At 34.5% G+C, this 20,839-nt stretch overlaps 1 protein-coding gene across 1 annotated transcript in view; it reads left to right on the top strand.

The window, feature by feature from the left end:
- Positions 1-9,645: 9,645 nt before the first annotated feature.
- LOC125060646 (neuropeptide CCHamide-1 receptor-like) overlaps positions 9,646-20,839 on the top strand; it is a 153,397-nt gene continuing 142,203 nt past the window's right edge. Inside the window, exon 1 of the mRNA XM_047665634.1 lies at positions 9,646-9,805. The gene's annotated coding sequence lies outside the window, so the exon portion shown is untranslated. The remainder of the gene's footprint in view (positions 9,806-20,839) is intronic.

Below are 20,839 nucleotides of genomic sequence, written 5' to 3'. Positions count from 1 at the left end.
GATGGAGTTGTCGAGGAACTGGAAACAATGGGGTTCGAAGTTGGAGGCAAGAAGCATAAGCATAAGTTTTTTTTTATAGAACAGGGGGCAAACGGGCAGGAGGCTCACCTGATGTTAAGTGATACCGCCGCCCATGGACACTCACAATGCCAGAAGGCTTGCAAGTGCGTTGCCGGCCTTCAAGAATTGGTACGCTCTTTTCTTGAAGGACCCTAAGTCGAATTGGTTCGGAAATACTTCAGTGGGCAGCTGGTTCCACATAGTGGTGGTGCGCGGCAAAAACTGCCTTAGAAAACGCTTAGTTGTGGAACGACGGACGTCGAGGTGATACGGATGGTATTTTGTATTTTGCCTTATCGTCCAATGATGAAACTTAGCTGCAGGTATTAGACCGAACAACTCCTCTGAACAAATAGAAGTTTCTAGTGATTTTTAGCTAATCGTAAAATAATTGAATAGCTTTCGACTTTATTCCTTATATACAAAAATAGAAATCTCTTTTAGTACTAATACTTTTATAATTAATGACATAAAGTAACTTTTAAACCTATCAAATACTCAGCGAATTCCTACGATTGAAATTTATTAAGAAATATCCGATTTTACAAGTTTAATTAAAATGAACTGTAATCTATTTTCCTAACTGATTTATTGCTTTATAAGATTAATTACTCAGTTTAATACTAAGTTTGTTAAACTTAACACTTTGTTAACAAAGAGCTAAGTTGGCTAAGCTAAGAAAGGCTTGGGTTCGATTCCCGCTAGTAAAGTATGACATCTCGTTAATCAGCTATCTATGTATACCACTTTTTGTAATCACTATTTCCTAATCAATTTCCTCCACCCTTAAAAGCCAGCAACGGCAACTAACATAGATGCCTATGCGCTGCTGAAGCTGCCTTAATAGGCCGTCAACGCACTTGGTAGAATTGCGAGTGAGTGGTATCTCAACTTCAAGTATGCTGTTCATTTGCCTCTGGTCTATATATAATATATTTTTTTTTTATAGAGCGCATCGTGCAATCAGTCTTCTGACTATGAGCAGATGAGTTGTAGGATGATCTGCGGGTGGAGATATTCCTCATTAGGAATATCTACCATAATAATATTAGCTTAGTCAATGCTGCTGAGCTCCAGGGAAATATATATATATATATCTGGTCTATACATAAAAATAAAATACCTAAAGCGACCGACCACAATGTAGATAGTTTGTAATTTTAAAAGATAATAGAAAATACCAACATTTTTATTACACTGAATTTACCAGCGACAATTTTCTTGATATAGTAAAATTGCTTTTAATATAACAAAGAACTTGAATCATTAAAAGCGGTTTTCATTTTTCCTGATAAAACCGTGCACTGGTAATAGTTTTATCACGATTTCTTTACAATCAAATGTATTGGTTTATATATATCCAAGCATTGGAGCTATTATAAAAAAAAGAGTGGCGTAGAGTTTAGTGCCAGTTCTTCTCTTCCATTCTACGCCTATTTGAGAACTGGCAGTATAAGTAAAATTAGAAGCATTTAATGTATATTTCTTTTTTGACGTTCATAAGTGTACATTGTGTTACCTATATGAATAAATATTTTTTGACTTTTGACTTGATTGTCAGCTGTCATTGTCATTACGTCACCGAGCTCATAAATTAACAAAGTCAAATTAGTTTAAAACCGTTAACACTTGTGGTTTATTCGATTTGCCAATATTACTAGATCAACAAGTTAATGACTATTTGATAGTCCACAGTGATAGTGATTCCATAGTATTATTTTAAAAAGTGATTTATTATGTCGAAGCAATTGCGTCAATATCAGCTGTCATTGTCATTGAGCACGTCACTGAGCTGATAAATTAAGAAAGTCAAATTAGTTTAAGACTCTTCTAGTTTATTCGATTTGCCAATATTACTAGATCAACAAATTGCCGACTATTTGATCGTATCTCCGTAGTCTCACGGAAACGCTAGTTGGTAAAAAGGAATGTCAGGTATTCTATTCGATAAATGACGACGAATGACCATAATGACAAATGTCATTATGGTCATTCAAAATTCTTGACATACGAACTTCACGCAAATTCTATTTCTTTTTACTTGTAGATTGTGTTATTCCTATCTCGCTCGCGCACGCTATAATCACACTCCCAATTTTGTGTCACAGGTGCGCGCGCATCGTAAAATTTCACTCTCATAAATTTTTCATAACGCGCCTAAAGAAGTATAACTTCAAAAATATCTTGAAACAATCCAGAAATCTGAGCCCTAGACCTAAAGAGGTTGTAGCGCCACTGATGTTTTTTTAAATACATTTATTATTTAAATATAATATAAAATGATCTTCAACTTCATTAGACTTTGTGTAAAGCAATCAAAAGTGTATAAATTTTCGGATTCTCAATTCTGTTACTCATTTCATTTCAAAACGGATATTTGATGTAAATAAGTTTGAGACGTTCTTAAAATGATTTTTTGGCAATCTTTTTAGGATCCTGTTGAACGTTTGGCCTTGGGCATTATTGATCGTGGCAGGTAATGCGGCAATAGTAAAAAATCACTCTTTAAAGAAACTATTTCTACAGTTGATGTTACTCGAAAAGCCATCACGACAAATCCATCATAGATATGTTTTTAGATGTGAGGGCAAACGGGCACCTGCCTCATCTGATGTTATGTGATATCATATGGACTCTCCCACAGAAAGACAGGCTGCCGGCCTATTTAAAATTGATAGGCTCTTTTCCTCAAATACACAATACACCCGTCAGATTGGTTAAGCTTAGGTTACAATAATTCATCATTTGTAAACATGTTTTTGTAATGAATATAAGATTTGTATCTTGAGAGGTGTCGTTTTAAATTTATTTGCAACAAAATAAATGTAAACGTGCGTATGTGTAAGACGTGTCTCAATCTAAGCTAAAATTAAAAATAAATCAGTGGCGCTACAACCTTTTTAGGTCTGGGCCTCAGATCTCTGTATCTGTTTCATGATCATTTGTCAGTCTAATAGGCAAGTAAGTGATCAGCCTACTGTGCCTGACACACGTCGACTATTTGGGTCTAAGACATGTCGGTTTTCTAACGATGTTTTCAACGTTTGAGCGAATGTTAAATGCGCACTTAGACTGAAAGTCCATTGGTGCCGGGGATCGAACCTACGACCTCAGGGATGCTATTAATAGACAAATAAAGTTGATTAACATTTAAACAACACTGTTGTCAGCACTAAAAAAGTATTTCCTGAATATTTTATTTACCAATAAAGTTATGGTGTCAGTTTTATGAAAACACGAATATCGTCAGTAATAAAATAACATAGGAGCCCCTTTATTTACGACATAGTAAATTTTCGATATAAGTAATCAGTTATACTACGCTAAAAGACAAAGGGAGTTTCTGTTATATGAAAGCTTTTCAGTCTCTCATACTAAACAGAATAATATTATGAAAAAAAGGTGCAAAAAGGTATTATATTATGTAGATTTCGCTTGATATTACGTCATGATTTTTTGGTTTTTTGACTAAATATTACGGCTACATTAAAAAATCCGTGTTTAAAATTTGAAATTAATCAGTCGGTAAAGTGACGGATTTGATAGAAACAAGTGATTTTTCTAGAAAACTGTGTAATTGAATGTTATTATTTTTATTTTGTTTCAAAACAAACCCATTTGTTTGCTTGTATGCCAATTTTCATAATAACAGATGAATTAAAATAGTTATGACAAAAACTAACATTATTATATTATTTTGAAATAGCTGCCCTGCAAAGTTTACTATTTGTCAGCTCCGTCACTATTCTACAATTATGGCGAAATATTTAGACCACATATGAAAATTATCAGTTATTATATATTAATATTATATATTAATAATATATATTACATATATTATATTAGTAAATTTATCCATTTATCAAACTTTGTGACCCTCTTTATTCAAATTACGCTAATCCGAACTTGTCAAAGTGTTATTAATTTATTCCGCTGATGTGCAGAACTTTCTATATCGAATCCCAGGGTACCAGGTATCTTTAAGTGGAGAAGTCCCTCATCAGGATTACGTACGGGAAAATGCCATATATTCTTTATAAAATACAGAAGTAAATTGTGAACAGATGTATGGAGGATGTTTCCTTTTAGTTTTCAAGGAAAGATTCTCATTCCGGAACGGCCAGTTCAAACTTCAGCTATATCGTTAAGGATTTAAAACTTTATAATGGAAGGGATGTTATGTTTAAAAGTTTTGCCTGTTAGCGGATTTCAGTTTAGAGATATACTCGTCCGGCCCTAGTTCATCTTAGAGTTTGTAACGCTGAGTTGTCAGTAATCAGTCTGAATGACCAATTAAATGTGAAGTGTAAATTTTCTTTATAATGACGTAATAATGAGATGTATGAGATGGATGTATGTAATAAAATTCTCGTGTCACAATGTTCGTTCCCATACTCCTCCGATACGGCGCGAGCGATTCTTATATTAATTAATTTTATACATATTTAGTAAGTCTAAGGCTGCTGCCTCGAATTTTGCGGGCAGCTGGGCGGCGGCGGCCGCGGCGCGGGAGCGGCAGGATATTATGCGTAAAATCAAATGGACCGGTTCTCGAAAACAGCGGCGTGGCAGCGGCGCGGGGGCGGGTAACGAGCGGTGCAATCCAGTCAAGCGGTGACCGCCCGCGTTGCGCGTATGCATTGTAGTATAGTGCTGTACATATTTTTTGTGATGTATCAAAATGACCTCGGACGTGCAAGAGCAAATTATTTCAGCAATCTTTGAAAGGAGACCCATATGGAACTATATTTTTGCATATAACATATTTTTGACCACAATAAATCGAGCGTTAGGAATAAATTTGAATCAAAAAGATGTTGTCGCCGTTTTTTAGACATATCGTTCGCGAATAAAAACAAATATCTCGACTACACAACCACGAACACAACACTACACCGCTATAGTGCCGCGCGATCTGCCCGCTGGTTTGGAGAACAGGTATGCGTTGGCCGCCTCGCTCCCGCGCCGCAGCCGCTGCCGCCCCGCTGCCCGCGAAATTCGAGGCAGCAGCCTGAGAATCGGGAATCTATATTTCTAACCCCTAAGTGATAAGGGGTGGCCACCCCAAATTTTTATTTTTTTATGATAGAACATACAAAATAATATACCCCTAATTTTCACGCCTCTACGATCAACCCGAATTTTTATTATTGTAGATAGTTATTTAATTGAACTAAAAAAATATGTTTCCTAGAAATAATATACATGGCAAAACAAACGTTTGCCGGGTCAGCTAGTATATAAAATAATCTAATAAACTTGAAACTTAAGTATCACACTTAGTAATTTTGAATTAAATTTTTAAATACTGGTTGAATGACTAACTTTCACGCCCGTCAGAATATGTGAACTATAAAATGATATCGTAATATAATAAACCTAATTGGAAAGTAGTGGTAGGATTTGTATTAAGTAGTAGACCGAAGCAAGAATACTTACTAATAGGATTCCTATATCGAATGGAAGTTCGATGCGTGCGAGCTTTTAAAATTAAATTATCTTATACAAATAATTTATAAACTATTATGTTCCTGCTACAGCCTCCATTATCTCTAATATAATTTATGATTTGCTACATGTAATTTAATATAATAGCTAGGTATTTCAGGAATCTTATCTTGAACATCGTAACCACAGCAACTCTGTACAGAATGTTGAAATTATATTTGACACTAATTAAATCATCAACCCAATCGATAAGATTAGGTAGAAAATCTTGGTATATGTGTACATATTGTATGAAGCGTAAAAAAGTAATTTATATCGCGAGATCAAAGCCGAAGTCATACTATATCTTGATATAACGTGTCTGTATTAATATTTAATGATTGAAGCCACAAAATAACGATGGTACAAATTGATTTATAATAAAACTAAATATATATGTTAAAAGTAATAAACAATATATGTTAAATTACTGATGGTGAGACCTAATGTTATATTGTACTTCTTCTATTGGTTATGTAATAAGATCTTATTATATATCCAATGAAGCAAAATAGGCTAGTCTATCAGCGTTATTAATAACAAAAAAATATTTATAGTTTCTTATTTATTATATACTAGCAGACCGGCCAAGCGTTGCTGTGGCTAAGGTTTTTGTTATATTATGATATATTTGTTATACTTTCAATACAGCGCCATTTGTTAGAATTGTGACTATCAAAATAATAATAAACAAAAATTTTGCAATAAAATAATATTGCGAGTATAAATTGAGATGCCGCGCACCACCACTATGTGGAACCAGCTGCCCACTGAAGTATTTCCGAACCAATTCGACTTAGGGTCCTTCAAGAAAAGAGCGTACCAATTCTTAAAAGGCCGGCAACGCACTCGCGAGCCCTCTGGCATTGAGAGTGTCCATGGGCGGCGGTATCACTTTACATCAGGTGAGCCTCCTGCCTGTTTGCCCCCCGTTCTATAAAAAAAAAAAAAAATGTAAGCTATCCTATCTTTTAAGTTGGATCAAACTACACACGGTGTGCAAGTTGATTGATATCGGTTCGGTAGTTTAGGAGTCCATAGCGGACAAACAACGGGACACGTATTTATATATATTAAGATTTTTAATTATCTTTATACTAGTAAGGCTTTTGCCTGCACCTTAAAGTGTAAGGTATGAAAGGTGATAAGACACGCCTACCTTAAAGATTCCCATCTTTTCGTTAATAGCGCTGTGTTTATTTGGAAAAATATACTCAAGGATCGAAGAGCGGTTAGCCCTTGGCACGTCGACCAAATAAGTCTGGACCTTAAATGTCTGGATGCCTAGTGGCAAAAGGGAAGAATAGCTAGATTAGTACCACTTTTCTAATAAGCTGTGAACCTTTACTTAAGGATTAAAAAAGACTAGACAAAGAAAGCTTTGTTCGCAATATGACATTTGTTTCGGTTAGGGAGCCTACCATGAGCTCTTATTCTGACCTAATGACAACCTACAACTGAACTACATCGCACGAATAAACCAGCCAGTTTAGGTTTCGTCATATCAGCGGTAGTAAGATTTCTTTCAATGTGTATGAGAATATGTACCATGACCTCGCGACAGAATATGGAATGGAACCTAATGAACTCTATGGATCGTTTTTACAAAGATCATGGTAGATACCCAGTATTGTTTAATTCCATTAGATTTACAGTTAGCAAATGAAAAATGTATACAAATAAATAAATCAGTGGCGCCACAACCTTTCTAGGTCTGGGTCTCAGATTTCGGTATCGGTTTCACGATCATTTGTCAAACTAATAGGCGAGTAGGCAAGCCGGTTTCCTAACGATGTTTTCCTTCACCGTTCGAGCGAATGTTTAATGCGCACTTAGAAAGAAAGTCCATTTGTGCACAGTCGGGGATCGAACCTACGACCTCAGGGATGAGAGTCGCACGCTGAAGGTACAAGGCCAACACTGCTCTAAAATAATATATTATATACTTAACATTAAATAAGTTATATAAAGAAGCGTTTTTTATACACAATTTAAGTATTTCTCATCAGTCAAAAGGAAAGCGTGTTCAACTTTTTCACTCAATCATTATCAAATGACAATATTGATGAATGCAATACTTTCTTTATGTATATGCAATATATCATAAAACGATTTGATTATTAATTTGTATATTATACCTAGATTAGAATTAGTTCCATAAAAAGTGAAAACATAATTTTTCTGTTAACACGAACTCGTCTCTCGCTAATAACTACTGTACAGCCTTCGAACCGTAAATAACTTAGATACTAAATGTTATTTCTTGGTTTATCCGCCGGTTTTCCGTTTTTACTTTTATAATAGTTTGATATTTTAGTCAATTAATATAGAACATAATTTATGAATTTCTTTCTCAGCAGTCCGGGGAGTTCATTTTAAAATATGTAATGATGTTATTAGTATATTAATGTAAATAGAGATTTTTAAAGACTTGGAAAATGTTTTCATTGAAGGTAAAATTTTTCATTTTATGTAAATCATAGTAACTTCGTGCCACACTTCAATGAAAATTCCAAAACAATTTCCTTGCCTCGTATGAAAATATATTACGACAAAACGAGAATTTTAAGATTTTTTTCATTAAATTTTACCTGCACAATATTTTCAGACCAGAGACTCTTACTTAATAAATTCTTTGGTATTATAATTAGTTTGATTATATAAAATAAAGTCCGTTTAATTTCCAATCATGACAAAAAATGCTTAGATTTTGTACATTTTATACATTACTAGCTGACCGGGCAAACGTCGTTTTGCCATGTATATCATTTATAATAAAAAATAGGGGTTGATCGTAGAGGGGTGAAAGTTAGGGGTTGTATGTATTTTTTAATGCTATCTCATAAAAAAATTGATTTAACATATAAAACAATTAAAATTAAAAACAGAAAAAAATATCTAAAAATAAAAAAAAATATTTAGGGGTGGACTACCCTTAACATTTAGGGGGATGACAAATAGATGTTGTCCGATTATCAGACCTACCCAATATGCACACAAAATTTCATGAGAATCGGTCGAGCCGTGTCGGAGGAGTTTAACCACAAACACCGCGACACGAGAATTTTATATATTAGATTTTTATCTTTTTGTCCTATATCCTAGATACCTTCAGTACCGTCGATCGGAACCCCTTCACGGGTAAAGGCCTCCTCCAGCTTTTTCCAACTGACTCTGTCTATGGCTCTCTTTCTCCATTCGTTCCTGCTACCGCTTCTATTTCTTCTATCCACTGTTTTTGGGGCACCCTCATCTCCTTCTTCCCCTTGGTCCTTTCCATAGAGTTGTCTTTGAAGTCCACATTTTATCTATGTATCTTGCTTTATGCCTTGCCCATTATATATATATACTCACAATGAAATTCAAGAAAGGATAAATTTGTAGACAAAACCAAATTACCAAATCGAAATTTTTGTAGGTCCAATTTTCTCGAATACCGTTTATAAGATCGGCCATTTCAGATTACTTCTAAAGTTCGACGGACAAAAATGAAATTGCTTCAGAAATTTTACCTTGAGAAAGCAAACGTTATTTGAATAACTGGTTTTTTTAATTAATATTAATTAAGTTAATAGAAATATTTATAAAAATATGCATTTGAATAAATAAATCAATAAAAATATCGTAAACCTATTAAAAAAATATAACTTATTAAAATAATAATGTTTAATCCATTTCGAAGATTTAGATAACATACTCTTCCTTCATCTATTAAAAGATATATCGTGATCGAGATAGTGTATTTTTAAATGTAGATAAAACTGTAAGTCTAACACGCGGACATCAGCTTGTTTGATAACAATTGAAATGTTATTCTTAGTAATGTAAATTTAATAAAAACTCGCGGCAAGATCTCTATCAGTAAACAATCGTATTGAATATTAAAATTCTCCCGCTTCAAAAGAATACCAAACTATAAGTAATGTAACCTGTTTATCACCACCTATTATCTATAAAAGCTATTGTGCTTGCGAAAATTATCGTAGGGTGAGAAGAAAATGATATCTTAATAACGCAGAGAGCTCTTGAGATTTTTCCGCTACGTGTAGGCCGTTTTCAGTGGTGTAAAGCTTCGATGGCTCACAGTCGGTTCCTAGCTACCGCAGGTGGAAGACGGGGCGCGTATCGCGGGAACGTTCCGATTTGAATTTCGAATAAGTGATTTTAATAAATAAACTATTTGGTGCATTAAAACCTTTTTGATATAATATTGTGTTGTGAACCGATCAACTTTTGTGGCACTTGTGAAAGTTTTGGGGTAAGTTTCGCTTTGGAATCAAAGTAACAAATAACATCGCTAAACTAATACATATAGTTATTATATTAAGAAATTTCGCTTAGAATTAAATGATCGTTTTTACTATTTTATAAAGTCACAATTAAAAAATGTCTAAACAGCCGTGGCTAAATTAAAACAAACGTATAATATATTTCAATCTATTAAAACCTTAAAAAGCTATTCCTTTTAAACAAGTTTATAGTATTTTATAAATACTTCTGAAGGTTAGGTCCAGATTGTAAGCATAAACTTCCGTAACGGTTAACGTATAATAATAGTTTAATGTAACCTTTCTAATATTGTAACCGAACTTAAAAGTTATAAAAGCTTTATAACTTAAGAAATACATATACCAAATGTTTTATATGTACATATATAAGACTACTATATATATATACTACGACTAATTGTTAGTCTTGTAAAACCTCTAAATAGCGTCACACTTTTATCCATTTAATTATTTTTATTTATAATTACATTGACATAGCGGATAGACTTGGCATATAAAGGATTATATATTTATTATTTTTATCGAAGATATTATTAAAAAAATATATTTATTCAGTTCGGTAGTTTCATTTTTGTATAGAAAATGGCCAGAAGGCTCGCAAACTGTAAGAACTGGTACGCTATTTTCTTGAGTTCTTTCTATTACTTCAACGAATACTACAAATACACTTACATTTGGTATCATACTTATCGGGATAAAAGGGATAATGGGGAAGGAATGGATAATGATGGCGAGGATGAGAGATAAGTGGAAGTATTTGGAAGAAGCGTTCAGACCGTCGGAGGTCGTGTACAAATTTTCAACATTATGACTTAATGTAATTCTAATACTCGAATAAAGACTATTTTAGTATTATTTTATTTAGTTATCGAATTTGTGGCAAATGTTTCGTACAATTAGAAATTATCAACCACAATACACAACATAAATAGTTTCTCTATATTTCTCTATTCAACTATAAATAGGTCTACTCTGTTTGGGTTGGGTTTTCATAAAAATGGTCATTCTGCAATAAGATCCACTCAAATTAAAAAAAATATTCGTGTAATTTTAAAGCAATAATTAACGGCCTTTAGATGACTCTTTAGTCTTGACCTTGTAAACTGCACTCATCAACGCTGCTCTCTTTTATGTGTTTAATTTTGTATCGCATAGTCCATTGAATGTTCAGTTGGAGGTAGGTAACACATATATACAGTACAAACAATATCCTTAACATACATAGTAATAATAATTAAACATTTATACATAGCAAATTAAAACAAATTACAAAAGTTTTGTCCCTGTGGCAGTTGTGTAATTTTAATGGTGGCAGCATTTCCTCGATGTATTGCGATACTTATTTATACGTTAAGCGAGGAAAGCACCAGCTCTGGGGTGACCGGTAGGTAAATTAATTCTTATCATTTCTATGTTGTTATCAATAACAGTTACTGTAGTAAATGTACTTTATTTATTTATAATAATAATGTAAAGTATAAATTAAAAATATAACCTCCGAAACATTAAAGAAAACAAAGTGTTCAATTAAATTTATATGACAATAATTATTAGCCACAACTATGTGGACGCTTAATTTAATTACAGTATTTGAACTGGAATTATTAAAAAAAAATTACAAATATAGAAATTGATTATCATAATTTCACTGTGGTTTTTCATTAACCAGACTGTTTTTTAGTTTATTTCCGAGTCAAAATCAATTAAATCGTTCTAATAAATAGTAGCGTAGAGACGTAGAATCTCTTTGCATCTTCTACCGCATTTACCATGAACTGTTCAGAGGAGTTATTTAGATTAATACGAGCAGCTGAGTTCATTATTGGACGTCAAGGCAGAATGCGAAATTCCACCCGTAACACGTCATCCGTCGTTCCACAACTGAGCGTTTTTGCCGCGCGCTACCACTATGTGGAACCAGCTGTCCACAAATTTCCGAACCAATCCCACATTCCTTCAAAATAACGTACCAATTCTTAAAAGGCCGGCAACGCACTCGCGACCCTAGCATTTAAAGTGTCTATGGCCGGGTGATTTCACTTAACATCAGGTGAGCCTCCTACCTATTTGCCCCCCGTTATGTATTCAAAAAATAAAGTATAAAGTTGCCGGATTGCATTATGGTGGTAATCTTCGACTACTCATAATGGGACATTTATAGAATTATAGAAAAATAAATACATTGAATTTATCATATTAAATGAATTCTAGATGTAATAACGTATAAAGGTCACAGCCATCTTACTACCCCTTACCCGACACCCCAATCTTTGGAGCTATTCATCCCAGACGGAAGTCTCTTCGTGTCATTAGAAGAAAATCGGGTACCTACTACTTGTTGGATTTACAAAATGAAAGTATTATATTTTCAGTAATTTAGTTAATTTGAGACCAGTTTATGTGTTTGTTTCGCATATTTTGTTTAACAATGTAGGCTGTTTGACTTTGTATATTTTCTAAGTGTTTTCTTTTATAATATGAACAGCCGGGGATCGAACCTAACAGCTCAGGCATGAGAGTCGCACGCTGAAGCCACTAGGCCAACACTGCTGCTAAACATAAATACTTAACCACTCAAAATTAAAGAATGGTTAAAGCAAATATCGAGTAGAACGCTATACGTTTTAGGAAACAATTGTTCAATCAGATTAATAGGTCTCACCAAAGACCTTAGCGAAAATTATTCAAACTTGTAATCGTACTTAAAAATTCAGCTTATATTCAAAGCTATAAGGCAATAACGGTTATCCGAAAGATTAATGGACTTTTGAATGAATTTTATCTATGCAAATATTAAGGGAATATAAATGAAAAGTCGAAGTTTTTTTTGCCCTAAGATTATTTAAGTTACTGTTGAATATTATACTATAAGTAATTTTTATATGAGTTTGATTAATGAATAGCAGTACTGTTATTAAAGAAATCGAAGGACTGATTGAGCCGTATTTGTCATTGGACCAAAGATACCAAGATGTTGGACAAGACGAAATGCTGTGGTCTTTTGTTTTACATCAGTACGAAGTAGGAGATGAGGGGTTCTCAGGTTTCTAGGCACATGAAGCATTCTACGTTCTATTCTGATTGATAGGGTAATTAAGTAAGATTAGGTTTTAGTTTTAACTTTATTTTATTTTAGATTAAGTTTGGTAATATTATAATTTTTGTCAATGCTCAATCTGGACATCGGTGAATTTTGGCCAATACGCGTTCTCAGTAAAGGAATGATGGGATGCCTGGGATATCTACAGGGCACACGAAATTTAAACAAAGAAATTATTTCAAAGGCTTAAACATAAGCTGACAAGCATTTTAAAAATGGAATGGAAAATTACAATCGACGATAAACTATGCAAATACATAGAGTGAATGGATTAAACGGGAGTGAGGTTTTTGAGTGTTTTAGTGCTTTAAAATCGAGGGTTTTTTGATTTAGAATAATGTTTATATAAATTATTATGTAAGATCCTCCTTCTGGGTGTACAAGTATATGTTATTCAAGTCAACAGGAATGGATAGTATTAATAAATAAATAAATAAAAATTCTGAAGTATTGAATATTTTACTAGTCTACTGGGACAGTAGCCGTCCATACTATGGTGGCTCATTCGTGTAATATCCCGGGTTCGATTCTCGAGTTAAAACACGTCACAACAAATAATAAACGCCTTTTTATTGGGCTACTGGAATCTAAGTTATTAACAATTAGTTGTAAATGAGTTACGGACACATTTATAATCTTAATATATATAAATTACGTGTCACGTTGTTTGTCCGCTATGGACTCCTAAACTACCGAACCGATTTCAATCAAATTTGCACACCGTGTGTAGTTTGATACAACTTAAAAGATAGGATAGCTTACATCGCAATTTATACCCGCAATATTATTTTATTGCAAAATATTTGTTTATTATTTGATAGTCACAATTCTAACAGATGGCGCTGTGTTGAAAGTACCAATGTTTCACACATGAATAGTTTTCTACTATGTAATATAACAAAAACCTTAGCCACAGCAACGCTTGGCCGGTCTGCTAGTATCCATATATATTCTCAATAATTTATTAAAATTCTTACCACACAAAGCAGGTTTTCCCTTTCTCTCAAACTGTATTAACGCTATCATGAAGAGAGATGTTTTACTTAAAACGGTTCAGAACAGATTAATTTCTTTTGAAACTGGGTTAGATGATATTTAGTCGAAAAGCGGTTTAATATAAATTATATCCTGAGCCTTTATTAACCACATAAATCTATTTACTAAGACTAATTATATTTAAATGGATGTATGTAATACGAACGGAACTAAGAACCATGCTAAACCAGGTTTCAGCGGTACTGGCAATCCGATGTCGCTTTTTTTTTATTGAACGGGGGGCAAACGGGCAGGAGGCTCACCTGATGTTAAGTGATACAGCCGCCCATGGACACTCTCAATGCCAGAGGGCTCGCGACTGCGTTGCCGGCCTTTTAAGAATTGGTACGCTCTTTCCTTGAAGGACCCTAAGTCGAATTGGTTCGGAAATACTTCAGTGGGCAGCTGATTCCACAAAGTGGTGGTGCGCGGCAAAAACTGCCTTGAAAAACGCTCAGTTGTGGAACGGCGGACGTCGAGGTGATACGGGTGGAATTTCGTATTCTGCCTCGACGTCCGATGATGAAACTCAGAACTCCTCTCCTCTGATCGCTTGCTGTGGAGCTTACTTCCATGTCTGATGATCTCCAGCTTGGTGAATGGCGTCAGACTTGTGACACTTGATTGGTCTATCGTATTTATCTGCGTCCGCTTAGTTTCTTTCCTTCCATTTTGCCGGTCTTTATACGATTACACGTAGGTAGTATTAAGCTATTGCATAGATATTATCGCGGGCTTTGAGCGCGGCGACCGAATCAAGAAATTCCGTAACGAAAATAAACCTAACACGCGATGACGTAATATAGGGCCAACGTTAAAGCGGGACATAACTCATACTGCGTCTCACAGGTCTGGCGTGATCGCTGACGTAGCGTAAGCGCGGCCGGTACGCGTTAGAGTGAGACAGACTATATAAGCGTGTTGGTCTGAGTCTCGTAGAGTGGTAGATTGAATTAATTTCAAAGAAAAAGATACTGCATAAATAAATAATTATAATTGCATAAGTTGATAAAAAATGCTATGCAATAGCTTTACCGCGGCAGTCCCCGAGTGCTACACGTTTTTAATATGGTTTTTTTGTGTAAAAAAACTGTGGATAAGCTGGTATTATTTTAATAAAACTTTTTCATACACACACAGACATAGGACTCCATTTTGTAAGGATTCGTTGTTCAATGTTGGAGTTTGTGTGTACTATAAGGTCTAAATGTCAAACTAACAAACAATAGTTCGACGGATGTAGGGACAAAGACGCAACTGTGAGGTCAATTAGGCCTTTGTTAGTGTCTAAGGAAGTTCCTAATTTGGATCTGAGTCTAGACTTTGTGTGAACTCAAATACCGATGTTTCAGTATTGAGGAGCGATCCATATAGCTATTTCCTTTCTGTTACTTCTAGATATTGCGTATATCTTAAAACAATTTTGTTTGTGTGATAAACATTTAGATATTATTAAATATTTTAAACACAATACCGACACGACAAAGTACTACAGTACAAAATGCTTTTATTCTTTAATAAATCAAAAAATCAGTGGCGCTACAGCCTTTTTAGGTCTGGGCCACAGGGAGCTTTTTTCATAGAAAAAAAAGGTTTATTTCGCCATGTAAACCCATAATTAAAGCTTCTTATTGTATTTTATCATTGTCTGTCAATAGATTTTGCTTAGCTCGGTAAAAATATTTTATTAAAGCATTATAATGTTCCACGTAGCAGTTACCACTTCAGGCACCATTTAATCTATTGTTCTCTTCCCTATCATGATTTTTAATGAATAATATTTTTGTTATTTATTTTATACCTCTGATCAATATTAGAGTATTATATTATTAATTAACTGAAATATAATAAATATTCGTTTATTATATTTGAGTCGTAAAATACGCTGCATTTGCGGCTTTTTTAATCAAAGTTTAATAGTAGACAAAAAAATCAAATGTAGATACACAAAGAACAAACAATTAGTCTAGATATTCAAGTATCTTCGGAACCTTGCCTAAAGGGACTTTTAATAATATATTTTAGTTTTTATATTTAAGGGTTAGTTATTGTTTTTAGTAGAGAATTGTTATTAATGTTCTAAATTCTAATTAAATAACATTTTATCTGTGAAATATACACATCTATATACTGACTAGCAAACTCGGCAAACTCCGTTTCGCCACCAGATGGCTTCGTTTTATGTAACATTTCGTTTGGTGATCCCGTTTTTCTGTTGAAATTTTTCCTGAATTTTCTTTGCTATACGGAGCCCGAGACCTTTCCAACGAATGCAAAACCGTGAAAATCGGTTCGTGCGTTCTGGAGTTATAGCGTCAGGAAGGAAAACCCGATTTATTTTTATATAGTAGAAGATTACATATAAGATTTATATCAAAATAATGACGTCCAAATATAACTATAGTAAGCATCAATTTAGGTTATATATCCTTAAATAATAAACAAGTACTTGAACATGTGGTTACTAAAGGTTGTCTGGGTACATTAAGGCTTTGTGGTAAAATAATCTTGAAGGAAACCGGGAATAAACAACATTAGCGACCCTTGCGTAGATCCTCAGATGTATTAGAAAGGGATCACTTGAAAATTATCATGTACATAAGAAAAACCTCTTTTTAATGTGTTCCTCTAAAAAATATAAATATAGCGTTTAAGACCAGGATATTCTAAAGCAGATATTGCCAACCTTTTTGTGCCAAGCCCCAACTTAGCCAACCTAAACTTCTTATGCACCATATATGCATATATTAAATGATAGGTTCTTCCTTAAACTATCCCTATCTAATCACTAGGAAATTGTTAATGAAACAATAATTAAATTTTCAAAACATAGTGAAAACCCGGATAAGAGTCGCACGCTTAAGCCACTAGGCCAACACTGCTTTTATTTATTTATTTACACTTCGTTGCAAATAAAAAAAACACAATACATAAACATTATAAGGGATGCAACGGGCGGCCTTATCGCTAATAAGCGATCTCTTCCACGCAACCCTAGTTAAAGAGAAAAACTAAAAAAAAAAGAAACATGATGCGTGCGAGAAGTGCAGAACCAACTGTTATATAAAAAATAAAAAAATATATATAGAACCTTAATCTAAAGTAATACAAAAAAAATATTAATAACAGACTAAAAAGTTAAAACTTTTATACTTTAAACTTTCAAAAATGTATTTTTTCTATAAAATTTCCATTATTTTATCACATAAGGAAAAGTCAGACAAAGTTCTATAAGTTCAAAATCCGTTACAAATTATATGTATACATTATGCTAAAACGAAGCACTTAATATCACCCAAAAGCTGTAGATTCAACACGAAATGGTAGCGTCAATTTAATGGACGTTTAAAAATAAGAATCTTTTAAGGCCAGTTAATTAAAACCCTCATAAAGGAACGCTAGTCCATGACAATATTGGATCGAGTCAGCGCAACTGAAATTTAATTCACTTTAAGATATTATACCGACCTTTCGTTTGTAATTTTTCACGTCGACAGTATTATCATTAGAGCAGTGTTGGCCTAGTGGCTTCAGCCTGCGACTCTCATCCCTGAGGTCGTAGGTTCGAGCCCCGGCTGTGCACCAATGGACTTTCTTTCTATGTGCGCTTTTAACATTTGCTCGAACAGTGAAAGAAAACATCGTGAGGAAACCGACACGTCTTAGACCCAAAAAGTCGACGGCGTGTGTCAGGCACTGGAGGCTGATCACCGATTTGCCTATTAGATTGAAAAATGATCATGAAACAGATTCAGAAATCTGAGGCTCAGCCCTAAAAGGTTGTAGCGCCACTGGTTATTATTATTGCAAAACAATCACTGTTGCATCTTTTCTGAAGATAGGTTTTAAAAAAATTTCATGATCGGACTTGAATAAGGGTGTGAAACAAAAATTATATAGTCTAAGTCAATAGCAAAACGATGCGACCTATTTCTAGTTCTATAACAAAATATTACTTTTAAAGAATATAGAGGGTTATCATAAAACGAATCATAAAGATTACAAATCGTCTAAGAAAATAAAAGTTAGATTGTATTCTCGCTATACAATGAAACCGCAATTTTCCTAAAGAGGTATTTGAATTGCTTTTTACTCCGAGATGGAGAGTAAAATTTTACTATTCACCCCGATTAGTATTGAGCTTGTATTAGCAGTATAGATCCTACATTTATTATTCAAGAAGCCAAGCCCCTACATTTTCAGATTAAATCGTTCTTGATACAGTTCTGGTGACCATATTACAAGACATAAATTTGGGCCCATTAATAGAAAGTCATAACTATTTTATTAATAGCAGCTGTCCGGCTTCGTACGGCTTGGCGTTTATTGTAAAAATAACATAATAAAGGGCAGTTTCAGACTAGCGTATTTTTCTGCGCGTATTAGCATACGTGCTTACACGCGCGCTACAATACGCGCTTCAAAAAACCGCGCTTACGGCCTGGTCATGGGGATCGGCGGTGCGAACGGCGAAGCGGGAGGCGAGGCGACCATTCACGCGGCGCCGTTTGCAGGCCACGCACCAGTCACGTTCGCCGCCGCGACCAGTAAGGAAGTTCGACAGCGATATGTCTTTATCGAAATCATCTCGATATTGCTTGGAAAGTAATAGCTTTTGGTTCAAGACCTAATATTTGGAAGAGATTGTGGAGTACATGATTTAAATAAGAATCGAGGTATAGATGGAGAATTCCACAAGAAGTACGCGAAATACAGAATATATCCAGATTTTTTTTTTGTATATACCAGAATGAGTATTGAAACCTTTGATTATATTCTTATGAATATTCAACCAGAATTGGAGAAAAAAGTTAATGCAAATAGAATTTTAAGTGCCGCTGATATAGCTGAATAGTTTTTAACATTAAGGTATATTAAATTTATGCTGTGGATGGCCAGAGTTCCAAATAGCTGGTCTTGCTAGTATTTCAGTTATCAAAAACTCTGTATTCATTTTTCGCCGCGAAAACGACTAAACCTATTTAATCCCTGCTCTATTCGAAGCGACTGCCGCTCGACTCCGTGGCTTGCGCCGTACTGATTCATGCCTTTGTTTCGCTCGCCCGCCGCGACGCCAGACGCCCGCGTGATTCGCTAGGTACATTTCACCGGTCGCATCGCCGGTCGCCGTTGCGCGTGGCTTGATTAGTACATTGCTATGAGTTTGTTTCAGTCGCTAGACGCTTCGCCGTTCACACCGCGCGAATATTCGCATTGGCGAATGTCCCGTGGCCAGGCTGTTAAGTGGCAAATTTCAGCGTGTTCGCACGAACCGGTAGTGGCGTCGTGTCAGTATCAGCGTGGATTCTAAAATTAAATGTTTATTATGGAATATAAGATATAGGTATCACTTATTCCACGTCATTAAATTTGAATCTGTAGGCATCCCTACTCATCGCCAAAGAAGACAGAGGATGTAGGCCGAGAGAAAAAACCGGCGTGAAAAAACTATTGGCTCCCATTTAAAATAGCAAATCATAAAACAACACTTATTTTAAAACAAATATCGCGAATTAATTAGAAGTAGCCTGTCTAGCACTAGTCCCAGTCCCTTTTATCAACTAGATAATCGTTAACTTTATAGTAAGCCTTTTTACATAGCTTTTCTTTCGTCTGACGAAGACACATTGCTATTTGCATTACCTATTCGTCGTCCTGAGAAGACGAAACAGAGGCTGGGTGTCATCGATGGTTGCATCAAGACCTGTCACTTTAATATACTCTACCCAGAACTGCGAACTTATACGAGCTTGAAGCGCGTCAACGCTCGTACGAGTTGCGGGTGTACCAAAAGGCGCGTCTACATGCGCTTCCAAAGACATATACGCGCGTAAAAAACGCTAGTCTGTAACCGCCCAAAGCCTATTTTAGTCCAGTAAAATTAAACGTTCTAATGGTGAAGTTTTGAAATGGGTCCCTTTGTTGAGTTGATTCATTACAAAGGGATATAATATCTTAATTGATTGAGGTTAAATGCTTCTAATTTTGAACGAAGATTTATTTACTTCCTGTTTATAGTATTATTAAAAAAATCATATTAATTTTTACACATTTGTTGTCAGAGGAAAGGCTTTTTACACGACCATACCTACTATAATTTCATCATTTCACCTAAAGATGTGGAAAAATCATTGAAGATAAAAAAAGTTACACGTCGAACTGATAACCTTCTTAGTTTTTTTTTAAGGTAGTTTTTTTTTAATGTAGTAGGAGGCAAATGGGCGGCATGCACCTGATGTTAAGTGAAACCACCGCCCATGGACACAAACATTGCCAGAAGGCTCACAAGTGCTTTGCCGGCCCTTTAAGAATTGGCTCTTTTCTTGAAGGATCCTAAGTCGAATTGTTTCGGAAATACTTCAGTGGGCAGCTGGTTCCACATAGTGGTTAATACTGGCATTAGTTACATGTTAGTAAAATGTAACTAAAAACAAGGTTATTTTGAGTTTTCTTTATTTTCAAGAAAAAAAGTGCATACCCATTAAATTATGAAAAATTGTAAAAGTCGCTGAATTATTTAAATTTATGTTTCTTTATTAAAAGCATATTTGTTTTTGATTCTGCGCAAGATTTTTAATATAGAATATTAAAAATCTTGGACTTTCTATAAGTATGAGACTTCTATGTTAACAGTAATTATTTCTTACATAGTATTCGATGATTTCAAAACTACAAGAGACAATATTAAACGCGGAAATATTTAATCTATTTCACAATAAATATGTTGCGGGTGCATACCTAACATTTGGAATACTAAACTATTTGAAATCAAAAGCTTGAAAAGGCATCGAACAATACAGCTTGGTACAAAGCATTATTGGTTTTTCATTTATGTTGTAGAATGCAAAAGCCAAAACCACTTTATATA

This window comes from Pieris napi, chromosome 22 (assembly GCF_905475465.1).
Source record: "Pieris napi chromosome 22, ilPieNapi1.2, whole genome shotgun sequence".
Classification (NCBI taxonomy): Eukaryota; Metazoa; Arthropoda; class Insecta; order Lepidoptera; family Pieridae; genus Pieris; species Pieris napi.
This window is presented reverse-complemented; position numbering and strand designations above follow the sequence as displayed.